Here is a 16409-nt window from a genome sequence, read left to right as displayed (position 1 = left end):
AGGTGAGAGGTCACAATGGCATTTGAAGGCAGAACATCTGATATACGCTGTTTTGTATTTGGCAGGTCTGCAACTCTTAAGTTGTTTTTCGAATGGGGTTACCAAATAAGCCATTTAAAAAAACCAAACATATATGATGACACATGATGCAAGGCACATGCAACCATTTAAAATAATCTGGACTGAATTCATTAACTGGAGTTAAGAGAATTTTCTTTTTTTGCTTGTCCAGTTAACTAATTCAGATCAGGTTATTGCAATTGGGAAATAAATGGGAAAGTCAGACACCGAGTATCGTTACACTGCATAAAGGAATATTGCTCTCCAGGTGTTTATGAAACTACAAGTCCCAGCATACCCTGCCAGCTATCGGCTGACTATAGGCTGGCAGAGCATTCTGGGGCTTGTAGTTTAACAACACTTGGAGAGTCACAGGCTGTATCCAGATCCTGCTCTCGTACACTCTCCCTAATCTCTCTCTGCAGGCGCCGTGTCCTCTAATTCCCCAGAGATAGGAAACCAAAGTCTTGTGAGAGCTGCCGGCTCCATATGTTTTGCCTCAGAGCCGCCACACCAGCCCCAATATGAAACATTTCTAAAGTGTTATTCTATGTTGTAGAAATGTTTTTAGACAACAAAGGCTGACTTACTGGAAACGCGTGTAATAAATCTGAGTCAGATTTTAGGGGGGGGAGGGGATATTTTATTGCCAACAGGGGCAGTGCGGCAGCCACGAACCAGTTAACTCTTTGCTCCCAGCAGCTAAAACTTACAAATAGTGCTCATTCCACCTGTCTAACACTGAAGCAGGCCTGAGGTTTATACATGTGATTATAGCAATAAAAGTGATTAAAATGCATAACGGCTGATATATCTCACTCAGCTTAAACCTCTTAATACTTTACTTAACTTATCTGAATAATTGACAGAAGATAAAATTGTGGCGATAATAAAGGCGTTTATTGCAAACCAATATGGTGGTGAAGAAAAGAGCAGCCAGTACGACCCACAAGGCCCCCCAGGATATCACTACAGAACCCGCAGCCCCTCTGGGCTGAAAGGAGCGCAACACAAGGGGTGCAAGTACAGCCAAGATTACATCCGACTTATTGAAGGGAGGCGGGTTCAGGGTGCCCACTACCATAATGTGAGTCCTAACCATTGGCCGCCGACTGCACTGCGTTTTCTGGCATCACGCCATCCAGGACCTCTACAGTACAAATGTTAAACAGGCCAGGAGCGGGCAACATAGGCAACCAGAGAACAGCAGGAGCAGAGGTCCATCTGAACCAGGGAGGGTGGGCAGTCAATGTCCTTGATCTCTACAGCCTGATTTACCCTCGGACACTCACTTTTATAGACTATTTCTATGTCCTCCCAGATGGCATCAGATGACTGTACTCTTACCAGTTAAAATTTTAACCTTATAGAGATAAAGTTTGTTAAGTAACAGCCTCAGCTTTTAATTCCCTTCATGCTTACTTCAGCCCTCAATCTGTTACCCATGTAGCAGATAGATGGCTGAAACCAGATGGAGACTTGAGTGTATACGGTCTAAGGTAACAATTAGTAAAGTCCTATTATATTAATTATTATAAATACTATATAATATAGATAATTAGTAGATCAGAAGAGATTTGGGGCTAGATTTACTAAATGGCGGGTTTGAAAAAGTGGAAATGTTGCCTATAGCAACCAATCACATTCTAACTATCATTTTGTAGAATGTACTAAAATAAATGACAGCTAGAATCTGATTGGTTGCTATAGGCAACATCTCCACTTTTTGCAAACCTGCCGTTTAGTAAATCTAGCCTTAGACTGTACGTAAGTGGGGACATTTAAGAGGAAACTTTTTCTTAATGAATTGATTAAGTTGTTTTCCAACTCTGGTCATGTGGCTTGTGGGTGTGTTTTGTGTAACTTGTGGGTGTGGTTTGTGCACATGGGCGTGGTTTACACAGCTTATACAACATATGTAACATTCAAACAGCTATAATCAGATAGAATGAATTTGACACCTACACGGAGAGCAGCTTAGTGAAATAGAATAGAGAGAGCGTCCTAGAGATCACTGTACCATGCCTACCTATTCTGTAGAGCACAATACAATGCAGACACAAAAAAATTCTAGTGCCTATACAATGCTGCCCCCTCCTAATGTATAATGACTATACAAAGCAGTTCCCCAAATCTCTGGTTTCAGTCCAATGGAAACCTCCCCTTACATCCTTGGTAGCAATACAATGCAAACCCCTTAAAATATCTGATGGAAATATTTTGCAGATCTCAGATCTGTGGCATCAATACAATGGAGACCACCGTTCTGTGGCTATACAAAGTACACACCCTTAAATCTCTGGTGGCAATACAATGTAGACCCCCACTGTGCAGTAGCAAATACAATGCAGACCCCTACTGTCGAGTGGCTTTACAATACAGACCACAGAATTTTGGGGATGACACATTGTAGACCCCAGATCGCTGTTGGTTTTACAATGCAGATCCCAGACACCCAATAGGTCTGAGACCTCCGTCGGTCCTACGCTGTCACTCTGGAACGCAAAGCTTTGACTGCGGTGGAAAGTTGCCATATTCATCTGTTGCCCTTATTCACTGATTATTGGGATTTACCTGCATTTCATCTAGCGATTGGCCAGAGAGCTCCACCAATCAAATTATTGTGAGTCATCTAGTGAGTATGACAACAAGTGCTGGTAAGGGGGTTAACCCTTTGTCTCCCGGTCGCATGGAGTGTGACCAATTGCGGGGGTATAATTGTGACAGAAGCAACATCAATATAATAATGGCCCCTTCTGACATTAAACATGTAGATTTTAATGGAATTCTGATCTCACAAATAACTTCCTCTCCATTCTATAATGTTCATCCTTAGGACTAAATTGCACCAGACATTTTCCGCGGAATCTGTTTTCTATTAAACTAGTGATCTATGGACACTGCATGTTGGGGTAGGGACCACTGATCCCTACTGCTGTTCAAGTTTAGCTCCTCCCACTGAGACAAGTGATTATTTTTTTCGGCAATGGATCACAACCACATTTATATTTGTGGGGTGTACCTGGCTGATCACAGGGCACCCCTCTGAAGACCCCTGTTAATAGAGGACAATTTAATGACTATTGTTTTAACAATATATACATATAACCATTTATATAGAAACATTAGTCACTGACTATAACTGACTTTACTTCATCTTTTCTAATGCATGGTCCATATAGTAATCTATATGTTGTGAACACTTGTGATACTGTAAATTCCATTTACAATGTGTAATGTGAATATTAACTAGAGATGCTCAGGCTCGGTTCCCTGAGAACCGAACACACCCGAACTTAGCAGAGCCGAGCCGGCTCGGTACTTTCGTGCGCCCTCAGAATTTAAAACGAGGCAAAACGTCATTCTCGCGAGCTTCGGATTTTATAAATACCACCCTCCACGGCGATCCAGCGCCATTTCACAGAGGGACACAGAAGGGTAGCACAGTTCTTGGCAGTCTCTAGTGCAGTTGGGCTGCGTCATAGGTAGAATAGAAAGAGGAGGGGTAGCAGCGTTCTTCAAAGTCTCCAGTGACATTCAGGAGAGCTCCATTGCTAATTGTCATTGTTGAAATGGAAATAATAGGTCAGGCAGGTTTGGTCTTCTAAATCTGCAGTCTTTGTTTGAAACTGTAGGAAAATAATATTGTGACCTGTGAGGTAGTCAAAATTGACTGCAAATCACTTGAAATTAGTGTTATTGAGGTTAATAATAATGTTGGGGGGAAAAAAAGCAAAAATATGTGATTTTAGCAAAAAAAAAAAAAAAGGGATTTTAGGAAAAAAATCGGGATCCAAAACCAAAACACGAAACTGAACATCTCTAATATGAACTGAAGAGTCAATTTATTCCTTTCCTTCTGTAGTGACAAGATTAAAAATTAAGTTTATACATATTTCATTTCTACATAATAAAGCCTTTTCACAAAAAAAAAAAGGATAATACCACCGTTCCTCTAATTAAATCAGAGGAAACTGCCTGCAGCAATGTTGCAGTGTTACAATTAAATGTCTGCCAGGAACCAGCCTTTTAAGTGTGATACTTCTATCCAGACTGTCCCACAAAATATGTTCCTAATCTTTTCTTGTGACAGAGGCCGTTTCACTTTGCAGGGTTTGCAGAAAGGACCCACCATAGAGAACTCCCATGTGGGCTGCTATGTATCCCGATATTCCCAAAAGTGCATTTTGCCACTGGAAATGTTAAAATTATTATCACTTTGGAAATCAGACTCTAAATTCACATAGATTAGAAGTAGACAGAGGTGGACTGTGGATGTCTGAATCACATAATTCCCAACAGTCTGGAATCTTGGGCTCAGAGAGGGGTGTGGTTTTATGAGCCTGTGGGCGTGGATTGGTCAGAGGCATAGTTTTGGATGGGTAATGGGAGGGGCTTATTGTATCCCGACTTTACATTATAAAACATTGGACGTTATGGGGTTCAGTGTCGGAGGGTGAAGTTGAGGGTGGTCACAAAAGAGTACTCGGGGGCAAATGTCATTGAATCTCAGAGTAGTCCTTAAATAATGTATATTTCTTTAAAAAAAGACAATAAAACCACTTTTAATTATTAAAAATAAAGCCACTGTTATGTCTGGAGGGTTTTTATTTGCCTGCGATATCTATTCTGTTAGCAAACATTTTAGGATGGCGTTAATAGCAGTGTACACTGGAAGAAAATAAATCTTTATTGGTTAATTATCAAATTATTAATATAATGATTTTCAGTGCAGGTCACTTGGCCAGTGACCGTATCTTGCTCACATCAATGGTCCATTCATTTCAGTGGGGTGTCCAGATTGTAGTATGGGAGGATGCTCCACTAGTAAATAAAGAATGATAAAAGACTCGGCTCAGCAGCCTATTAGGGACATTTTTAAGGAAAAGAAATGCCGGTGGCCCAGTGACTCAGCCCAAGGTAGCCCACTATAGGACCGGCCTGGGGGGCAGATAACTTCCTGCCCCCCCTACTCCCCAGCTAAGCCAGCCCCCTGCTTGTTTGCACTAAACCTGGGGGCCACAGGCTGGGTGTCTACAGATAAAATAGTTGCAATATAATGAACTGAGGTCCCTAAGACTCTAAGACCCTTGTCCACTGTCACAAAATAGTAAAAACACACAAAAAACATTGTTACAAATCCTCATTTTTATTTTATATAAAATAATATCTTCGCTCTTTGTTCTGGATCCTTTATAACCCAATGGGAAATCCTGTTGTCTTTGTAATTTATTGTGAGATAAAAATAAATCAAAGCCGACCAAAATGCTCGCTACCATTTCATGCCTGTGACTAGCCAATGGCCCCTCAGCCAATAACAAGCATTCTCCCATGCTGGCCAATTGTTATTGGCTAGCGGCTAAGGAAGGTCGTACAGTTATGTCTCGGTTACGACTTTAAAGTGTTTTTCTTTGCTCAGATTGGATGAACAATTTCACATTATATATTACAATGATAAACAAAAAGAGAAGTTTTTATTTTAGTGGAGAATGAAGGTTTGTGTTTTATTGAATTCAACTTTAGTTTTTTACAATTGCTGTTGTGGAACTACATGACCCAGCATGCTATTGGTTGAAGGGGTTGAGATATCTAGTTCCACAAGAGTTGGTCCAACAATCCTGCTCACCAAACACTGCACTTTCAGCACAAGGTCCGGTGATCTGAAGAGTCCATTAAATTTGGTGAAACATCAGGCACAATAAGTAAAACGGGATTGAATCATCAGTGTTTGTTATAAAATGCCTTGACACAATGTGCAGGGGATATCTCTTTGTTCCTAATCTGTGTTCAAAATCTGTGTTATTTATCTACCTTTGAGCCTTAGCTGTTCAATTTTGTAATAATGTTTAACTCCTTCCTTTCCCACTTAATTTCCAAATGAAGTGACCTGGGCTGAATTAATTAACAGCTATATTAAACTAGACAGTACTTGCTTGCTTTGGGAAATTGAAATCAATACCATAAACCAGACGATACTGTGGTTTTGTCCAGTGATAGCGCATATGGGTTTGCGGTGTAGGAAAAACATAGAAATCAGGCAAATATTAATTTAACCTCCTAGACAGTCTGCCTAATGATATAAAGGAACTAGCTGGCGATTTTTGCTATTCAAATAAAAACAAATGGGAGAAAATATCAATAAATGATAGCCAGATTATTTACATTGACATCAAATTCATGTTGGGAGATCTGCCGATAATTCTGTTGCAATAATTAAAATCGTTAATAAATTAAAATCGTTGCAGGGGACATACTGGGACGATCTTTGAATTTTTTAGCAACCTGACCGTAAGACCTTCGGAATTGCCGTAGATCGCCTCCGTAACCCTTCGCTCATGATGGTATTAATGGAAACAACTTATAGACTAAAAACTAACTGCTGTCTCCTGTGGATGCCTAAAGAGTGTTTTTTTTTATTTATTTTTATTCCCAGACATATTTTAAACTCTCAGCAAAAAATAAGAGTAATATGCTGGTATAGCCCTGTCATTTCTGTAGCAGACTGAAAGCTCTCAGCTGTCAATCACAGCCAACATTTAAGTCAGCCACCGCGGGCTGATGTACCATCAACATCACTTTGTCAGCAAAGTCATCTACATTTCCCCCCGGATTACCATGCACCACCAGTGCCGAGATAGGACTGGGAGCCAGGGTTAGCCAGCTGCAGGAAAATACTGCAAGACCTTTAAACAGAGCAACGTTTACAACAATCAACAGATCAGGCAAAGGGCCGAGTATTGGATGGTGGGAATTACAGAAGTCTGAATGTAGACTGGTCCCAGCTGCTGCGCGTTTCTTAACCTCTGTATATTATGTGACCAATTAAAGCGACTAATGTTTACCTAGAACCTAAGGATGAGCATAATGTTTAGAACTCTTCAGAACAGGGAAGCGAAAGCAGAAGATTCTATCGCTGGATTGTTGTCAAAACTTTATTCACGTGAAATTCTGCTGCAGCTTTGCACATGTCTACGAGTATTCCTTAACGGGGATCAATATATTTTATATGCTGCCCTAAAGGCAGTTCATTTATACTAAGTATCCCTTAATGTGTATACTTGTTTATAAATTGACCCCTTGAGTATTAAAACAAATACTCTATATAATTTGATTTGTACAACTTTACTGATATATTAAGCTGATGCTTTGAGTTGAATCCATACTTGCCAACTCTGGGGGGGGGGGAGGGAAGGGGGGAGGGCAAAATGACGCATTTGGCTCTGTCTGAAACAGAGACAATTGAGGAATTTCTTGGAACTATGGGCAGCACGGTGGCTCAGTGGTTAACACTTCTGCCTCACAGCACTGGAGTCATGAGTTCAATTCCCAACCATGGCCTTATCTGTGTGGAGTTTGTATGTTCTCCCCGTGTTTGCCTGGGTTTCCTCCGTGTGCTCTGGTTTCCTCCCAAACTCCAAAAACATACTAGTAGCTTAATTGGCTGCTATCAAATTGGCTCTAGTCTGTGTGTATTTTAGGGAATTTAGACTGTAAGCCCAATGGGACAGGGACTGATGTGAGTTCTCTGTACAGCACTACGGAATTAGTGGCGCTATATAAATTAATGATGAAGAAGAAGAACTATCGCTCACTCTGCACTAATCTTTGCGTCCAGCCTTCATCTCGGCACAGAGCTGACACTTCCTTCTGCCGTGGGCTGCAGGAAAACAGTTACTTCACAGTAAAGTGTAAATTATTCTCTATATTAATATAAGTTGTAAGGCGAGGCGGCACCGTCCTTGATGATGCAGTAATTGAGCCATCTTGTTACATCAGACACATAGGTAATGTATCTCTCATCAGACGTTTATTTAGGCGGCTCATATTAATATCACAGTAATTACAATTAGCATTTTCTCATGCTCTTACAATGTTATAGCTATGTACGTATAGACACAGACACAGTGACAACGTGTAGTTCTCACCAGGAAACACGGAACTTAAAACGCTTCACCTCTGAGGTTATGAAAGTACTCTAAATAATAATGCATTTAATTAAATAATAATAAAGTGCATTTTATGACAGAGTGCAAGCTGCCATGTTGTGGGTTGTGTAGCTGGGCTGATAGGAAGATTATTTTTATTTTACTGTAAATGTTACGGCAACGTCAGTGAAATTACTGCCGCACTGCTTGATAAATAACAAGCTCTCCAGAAGCACGGGGGCCCAATCGCTATACATATACATATACATATATATATGAACAGTGAAAATGACTTACTTAATACAAGCCTTGTGATAACTCACTGAAGTCATGAACATCCTCATTCTTCTTGCTGTACCCTGATATATTCACATACTGACTGGTGCGCCTGTGCTAGCCCGGACTCATGCGGGTATTAACCTCCCAACATTTACAATCTCGAAATCAGGACAACATTAGCCATGCCACCATTCAGACCAAACTCCGCCCACACGCCAATTTTGTTCAAAACCCCGCCCATTTTGCTGATAAGGCCCACCTCCTTTTCTGGTCTGCGAATCAGGATGTCCCTCCAAAATTGGGGCCGCTGGGAGGTATAAGTGTGTGACACATTATTACGTGTGTGCATGTACAAGCCGTTAGTTCGGGAGGGACAGAGAGGGATCCCCCAGAGTCTAGGAGGTCTTCCAAAATTCTGAGTCCATGTATTCCTCTTCCGAAAAACCTTTTCACCACCTTTCCCTCCTTTCCTCGCTCCCAGCTCTCCTCACCGCACCCTTACACTCTATCACCCTCATTTACCTCCTCTTCTCCAGTGGTCACTCAAACCGTATTCTGGGCGTATTTGTCTAGCACATTGTAATAACGGAACGCAGGGCGGGCTGGGATATTGCGCCATCACACAGGCATGCGCAAGCGGCTAATTCGGGAGTTCCCATTCAGAGCCAATATCACTGAGAGCTGGCAGCCTGATGATGTCACAATAATACTTCTCAGGGGCCCACTGAGCATGCTCCCACCAGTACGTGGGTCGTCCTTATTCTCATTAATGCTCATGAATTTTCATTGCTGCCCATTAGACCTACAAATACGGAAAAAGGTGAACATAGGATAAATTATACAGCAGTAAATATAACCATATACTTCATTACATGATGTCTGTTTAATGTTGTTTCCAGGTGCCCGGGAGAGGGGTGGAGTTCAGTTTTTTGGAGTCCCTTTGTCCCTTTTTCTTTTCTGCCACTGCTGTGTGCCAATGTGTCCTAGATGTACTAGGAACTGCTGTGTGTTTGTGTCATTGCTCTGTCGCTTACCATCCAGCCAGGTCGCTGCAGTATTTGTCCGAAAGTGTATGAAAATAATATTGTGACCTGTGAGGTGGTCAAAATTGACTGCAAATGACTTGAAATTAGTGTTATTGAGGTTAATAATAATGTAGGAACCAAAAAAGTACAAAATGATGTGATTTTAGCATATTTTAGGATTTTTTCTAAAAAATCCAAAACCAAAACACACGAGGGCGGTTTTGCCAAAACCAAAACCAAGACCAAAACACAAAGCTAATCCAGATCCAAACCCAAACCCAAAACCAGTTCACGGGGGTCAGTGAGCATCTCTACTAAAAACTGCATAAAGAGGGTAAAGTAAGTAATAAACAAACAAACAACACTGCATACCGGCAGCACAAAGAGGGTGTTCAGCAGCTGATATGAATATTTAATCATCTGTGCCGTCTGTATTGCCCGCAGTGAGTCCTGATCGGGTCTTTGTGTTTCTGCAGTTCCTTCTCACATCCTCTGCTGTACACTCCGTGGAACTTTGTGTTTACTAAACGCCAACAAAACTTATTGCTTCATTCAACTCACATTGACACATCATGATAAAGCCTTGTAATAAAATGTAATTGCTTCTATTTAATAAGAGAGTCCTAATTGATGCCTCGTGGAGAAAGGAATGTGTTCTGTAACACCATGCAGTCCTTATTTCTTGAGATATAATTATAATATAATATCTAATTAAATAGTGTGCAGATCGTTAAAGAAAACCAGCGGCGCAGTGGACAAAAGGAGCGGAGTGCGATCGTGGTGAGGCCCCGAAGAGGCGTCTGTGGGTGATTCGTTAAGTCCAACAGTGGCTTATTCTTTGCTCTTCTGCAAAACAAGCCCCGCCCACTCATGTGATGTCATAGGCCTGATTATCCAATAATCCAATAGGCTGACTAGGCTGCAGTCTAGGGAGCAATGCTTTTCTTTCGGAAGATTGACAGGAAGAGATATTAACTAAAATTATTTAAACAAGAATGAAAAATGTAGTAAGGTTTAATCTTGACGTATTCCCACGATAAAAGGCTGCGAGTCATCCTTGGACGGGCGCTTGAGGATAAGCGAGAAGGAGAGACAAGGACGGTGACAGGCGCAGGTGTGACAGCCCCTCCCACCACCCTCGGTAGCGCTCATTCATGTCACCGGTCTTCTATACAGTTCTGAGTTTAATGAACATGAAATGAGTAACAAAGATTTCGAGGAACCTTTTAAAAACACAGGAATATAAATATTGGTGACGGTGAGGGAAGTCGGATTTTAAATTAAGGAAGAGTTCGTTTTTACCTGTTAGGTGAGGGGGGCGCTACTTGCACATTAGCCTAGGGCAGCCTGAACCCTTAATTAGGCCCTTTGTCACTCCAAAGTAAGCAGTGGTCTTAATGTATTTATATGATGTCATATAAGAGGGCCAAAATGACCTAACTAGGGCCAGAACTTAAGGTGACAGCATTTACGGTGTTGGGAACTCAGCTGCTCAATCTCTTTGGTCGCTTCACCCTTTTGCATGAATATCAGTGTTTCACTCGATTGCCAAAATGTTTCAAAATTCAGAGCAGAATTGTCTCCTAAACTGTCACTTTTAAATAGAAAATCAAAGCGTTTTTAAATAAATGTTTTGAAAACATTACTTTGAGATTTGTAAATATTCATTTACTGAAAATTAAACTGTTGATACAATATTACAACCCCCAAACATGCCAGCTTTAGGCAAACCAAGATATTGATCCTGTAGATTATATGAATATTACGTATCCTGGGTATTACTTGTGCAAACACTAGCGATCATTTCTTCTGTGTGAGGCCTGGGTATTCCTTTAACAACATTAATAATATTCTTTATAGATTTCTAAATGCTCTAATAGAACATTTAGAAATGGATAATAATTCTAAGACCCTGTTGACCTGGTCTCAATTCATTGTCTATATCTTAAAACAAAAGTTGAATACAAAACACTTAATCCAAAAAAAAACATGCTATAATTACTTTCTTTCCAATGACAACAACATACTAAAGTACAAAACCTGATTACAATAAATTATGCATTGCTATGGCCCTGGAATTGTAGCATTGCTAACAAGTAGCAACGTTCTGTATGTCATTTTAATTACTTTTCAAAGTAATGAGTGTAATACAACAACATCTGGGCCCCGTGCGCAGTGAAGTCATGACATTTGGGTCTTCTTTTAGTAACTTCATTTTAATTCAATGTCATTTCTCTAAGTTTATTTTACTGTTGTATTAGTTGGTTTGTTTTTTTCTTTTTTTACAGTTTTCACTGATTCTGTTCAATACTGCAGTTATTGCTGCTTTGTGTATAATATCCAGGGAACAGAGACAGTGAGATTATACAGTGTTCTGCGGGAACGTATAACATTATGCTGCATTAATAGATCGCAATTGTGTCTGAGCCATAAACTGTGGTATTGGCTGGTTCTATTGGGATCTGGGCTCCTGGCTCGATTCATTATCTCACCAAGGTGCAGATTTATTGAAGGTCAAAAAGCATTGTTATCCTTTGCATGGGGTTCAGGAAGCATATCATCATCATCGGCTATTTATATAGCGCCACTAATTCCGCAGCGCTGTACAGAGACCTCACATCAGTCCCTGCCCCATTGGAGCTTACAGTCTAAATTCCCTAACACACACAGACCGAGAGAGACTAGGGTCACTAGCATTCAATTACCCTACAAGTATGATTTTGGAATATGGGAGGAAACCAGAGCACCCAGAGGAACCCCATGCAAACACGGGGAGAACATACAAACTCCACCCGAAGCATAGGGGCAGTGCATGTGGAAGTCCCAATCTTGCGTCATAATATGTGTTTTTCTCATTTTTGCAAGACCAGGTTGGAATTGAAAGTAACTTCAGAGAGCCCGCCAGAGTCACGTGACCCTGCGTCAGTCACATGATGCGCAAGATTAAGTGCAGCAGAAATACCTTGGGGTGTAATCGGTGTGTCGAATGTGCATGGCGCATGTTTGTGTTTGAGGGGTGGAGTCTGTAGGTGGAGGAGCGACTGGTGAGGAGAGGGCTTGTATGTGGGATAAGAGGTCTATAGCTATGCCACTGGTCTTACATGGTCCTATTAGAATTTTAGGGGCTTGTGAAGATTTGGGTGAGGAGTGCTGCATATAATATGCGTTTTACTTCTGCGCATGCCCCCAACACTAGTAACAATTGTGGCCGTACATAGACTGAGTCGCATCTTACGCTTACGGTCACTGTCATGTAAGGGGGTGTTGGAGCAAATGCAACTGATATTCAGCCGCACGTTCACCTGTCAGGAGACGGGTTACTCAATGCTCGATCACTGATGTTACAAACTGATAGTAATGATGATCTACTGGTTTGCATCAAGCTAAGCTTTCCCAGTGCCATTTTTTGGCATGCATTGTCCATCTGTGTTTTAGATGGAAATTGCATTCAACTTTACATGATGCATTTAATTTGCCGACAAATAGATCTGGTGTAGATCAGACCCTGGACCTAATGCACCACATTCGTGGGAATTATAAATAATTCATACAGGTATTTTGCTTGTTCTGTGTATGCACAGAACTTCCTATCCTTTTATCTGTGGTTAAGGTCATAGTTTACACCCCCTGAGAGTGCACTGGACATAGGAGATTTAATAATTGAAAAGGGAGGGGAAATGTTTTTGTTTATTCATCGAAAAAATAAAGGTTTTTTTTGGATATTCCGAGATCTGTGATGGCTGTAACGGTCCCGTACCGCACTCCTTATCATCATCATCATCATCATCATCATCATCATCATCACCATTTATTTATATAGCGCCACTAATTCCGCAGCGCTCCTCTTGACCTTTGGCGCTTTTCATCCGTTATAAACTGCTCATCCATGCTATAAAATGGAATTATCGCCATTACAAATGTATATGTCTGGGGCAGTCGCCACCCCCCCCCCCCTAATGTCATATTCTGACTGATTTCAGGAGTTCCGCCGTGAATTTTTCAGCTCTGTGATCAATTAGCTGACGGTCTCAGAAAATTTTTTTTTTGTTTGGTTGGTTTCACACATAATGAGAAAAGCTGAGCTGTTCCTTTTGTGCTCTGTAAATATACTAATTTCAGTCAATTTGCATTTTGAATGATACCATTTTAAGTACACAATTAAAAATGAAGTGGCCTTTTCTTCCAGCTCACACAAGACATAAGTAAACATGCCCAGGACAAATGCTCACGTTACTGTGTCATACACAGGAAACTCTGCAAGCGATCCGGACGCAAACCAACGACACCGGCGCGGAGCAACTTCTGCACTGTGCACCTTACAATATAGCCTAATAATGTAGGACGTGTCTGTACTTCAGTTTACTCATTCCTGTCAGTCCAGGCCACAGGAATTAAAGTGCAATCATTCATCTCTACACAGTTGGGGCTGAGCTTAGACAATATTTCATGAGAATGAGGTGAGTGAAACTACAATGACTCGTATCTCGGATGATTCAGAATGTTAGGCCAATAGTTCAGTTTTTGGTCAATCGATTCACAAACCTTTCATTACTGGTTCAAACAAAACTTGCTGGTAAAGTCCTTTTAAGGGTATAAAATGTCATTTATAATGTCCATTTGTCCAATTTTTATGAAAATGGTGGAATTAACAAAGTGCCATTACCTGGAAAATTGTTATTACTGAGATTAACGATAATAGGCAGCCTGAAGGTTAAAAGGAGATCAGGTTGACTATAACTATTGTAGACCAGGACATACGTCCTACCTCCCAAATCACATCCTTAAATATGTACTAAGCCAGGGTACACACTGCAGGTTTTTCACCTGATTAATTCATGCACTCATCATCTCCCGCATCAACTATTGTATTTCCCTCCTAACTGGTCTTCCCAAAATCAGACTCTAACCCCTACAATCTATTTTGAATGCAGCGGCTAGATTGATTTTCCTTGCAAACCGTTCTTCCTCTGCTGAGCCACTCTGTCAGTCTCTACATTGGTTGCCTGTATTTCACCGAATCCAATATAAAATTCTTCTACTAACATACAAGGTCATCAACAAAATCACACCAACATACATCTCCTCTCTTGTCTCAAAATATCTCCCAACTCAACACCTCCGTTCTGCACAAGATCTACGTCTCTCTTCCACTCTCATCACATCCTCCCATTCTCGATTGCAAGACTTCTTCCAGGCTGCACCCACTTTCTTGCACAGTAATACTTTCCTCTAGTCTTCAAACCTTCAAGCGTTCTATGAAAACCCACCTCTTCAGACAAGCTTATAATATTCCTCAACCACCATCTTAATCTCCCTAGGTTACCCTATTACCACCTTCTACACAGCTAACACAAGACAACAACCCTCTGACCAACATTTCCACACACAAAGCCCCCTCAATACTTTTACCTTTGCATTCTAGCTGGTTCATTGTGCAATATGATGTAGCATATGCCCTTGTGGTTCAAACTCCCATTGTCCTATAGATTGTAAGCTTGCGACCAGGGTTCTCTTACCTCTCTGTCTGTATGTATTACCCAGTATTGTCTTATCAATGTTTGTTCCCAATTGTAAAGCGCTACGGAATTTGCTGGCGCTATATAAGTAAATGTTGATGATGATGATGATGATTATCAGGCCAATTGCACGATAAATGACCGCTAAGTCCAATATCGCATTAGTGTGTACGCTCCAACAATCATGTTTTGTCCAAAGCACATTGCATAGTTTCATTTGGTTTTATAAATGGACTACAAATCTCTATAAACGATAGAACGAGGTCGGGCCGATTCTGCAGTGTGTACGCACTCAGGAGCGGCAGTGTCCATAGATCTCTATGGAGTGTGCAGAGTCACAATCTTTTCAGCCGATGGTTTTGACTGCTGAAGAGTACGGATCTGACTGTAAATCGTGTAAAACGTGTATAGTGTGTACACATGAATCGGCTGCTGATCGGGACTTTCAGCCGTTGAAGAAATCGTTAACGATATCTCATCGGGAGAAGTTTTCTGTAGTGTGTACCCAGCCTAAAACTCTCTCTGTATTTCATCTGATACAAGTGTGTCTCTCTTTGCATCTAGGAATAATCACACACAAACATCTAACGTGATTTATTATTTCACCTTTTAGGGAATTTATCTGTAAACTATAAAAGTTCACAGCAGACTAGTGTTTTTCTTTCACCAAGTCGGTGTAGAATGTTGGCATCGCCGTTCCACGACTTCCACGTCGCACTTCAGAAAGATTTTAATTGTAAGAGAAATGCGCTGACTCCCTGACTGCAAACCCTGAACATTAACTCCTGACAATAGATGAAAACTATAGTCGAACAAATCCCAGTTAATATTGGTCAGTTTGTGCCTGATACCTAATTGAGAGCTTATATTATTTTATTTTATTTTTTCCCCCTGGGCAATGTTTCATCTTCAAAGCCCGAGCCAGGGAAATTCACGTCTTCGAGTTGTCTGTGAGCTGTTTCTTTTTCCTCCAGTTTTCCGTCTTGGCTCATTTAAACAATCCTATTAATCCCCAAGTCAAGTGCATGCATGCAAAGCCCTGATGAAAGAAAGAAAATGTGTGTGACAAAGAATTGTAGCTGGGCGCGATAATGTAACTCTGCTGCCGGACTGGATTCTTAGCAAATTTTCTTAACTGGCAGACGAGATGTTGGATTTAAGTTCAGTAAGACATTCTCTATCACCCCCCCCCCCCTTCCCTCCACTTCCATGACAACTCTTTATCGACTTTGGTGGTATCTGTAAACCTTAGCATGTCAATCATTAGATATATGTTGTTTTAATGTGTCAATCACAGGATATCACATTAAGGGCAATTTTGTTTTTTTTCTATTCATTCAGAGACTAAACTTTCTCCTCTGATTTTAAACGGAGACAGTCATTACAACTCTTGTTTTATGGACTCCTTGTTTGAAATCCCATAATAGGTTTATGTCAGCGCAGAAATTACCCCAGGGTCCAAACTTCTCATCAATGGACTTTTAAGAAGTCGACGGGTAAACATTACAGCCGGTATTTGTTCTGTAGCGACCGCGTTGCTGAATTGCTTGTACAAACGGAACTTGTGCTGTGTCTCCCCAAGTCTTGCCCGGGAGCTGGTGGCA

At 41.0% G+C, this 16409-nt stretch overlaps 1 long non-coding RNA gene across 1 annotated transcript in view; it reads right to left on the bottom strand.

The window, feature by feature from the left end:
• Nucleotides 1-8309: 8309 nt before the first annotated feature.
• The window catches only part of LOC142108621 (uncharacterized), a 30802-nt gene continuing 22702 nt past the window's right edge, over nt 8310-16409 (bottom strand). The window contains exon 3 of the long non-coding RNA XR_012680188.1: nt 8310-9066. This is a non-coding gene — a long non-coding RNA (uncharacterized LOC142108621). The remainder of the gene's footprint in view (nt 9067-16409) is intronic.

This window comes from Mixophyes fleayi, chromosome 12, assembly GCF_038048845.1.
Source record: "Mixophyes fleayi isolate aMixFle1 chromosome 12, aMixFle1.hap1, whole genome shotgun sequence".
NCBI classification, from domain to species: domain Eukaryota; kingdom Metazoa; phylum Chordata; class Amphibia; order Anura; family Limnodynastidae; genus Mixophyes; species Mixophyes fleayi.
Note: the sequence above shows the minus strand (reverse complement) of the source record. Positions and strands in the feature narration are given on the sequence as shown.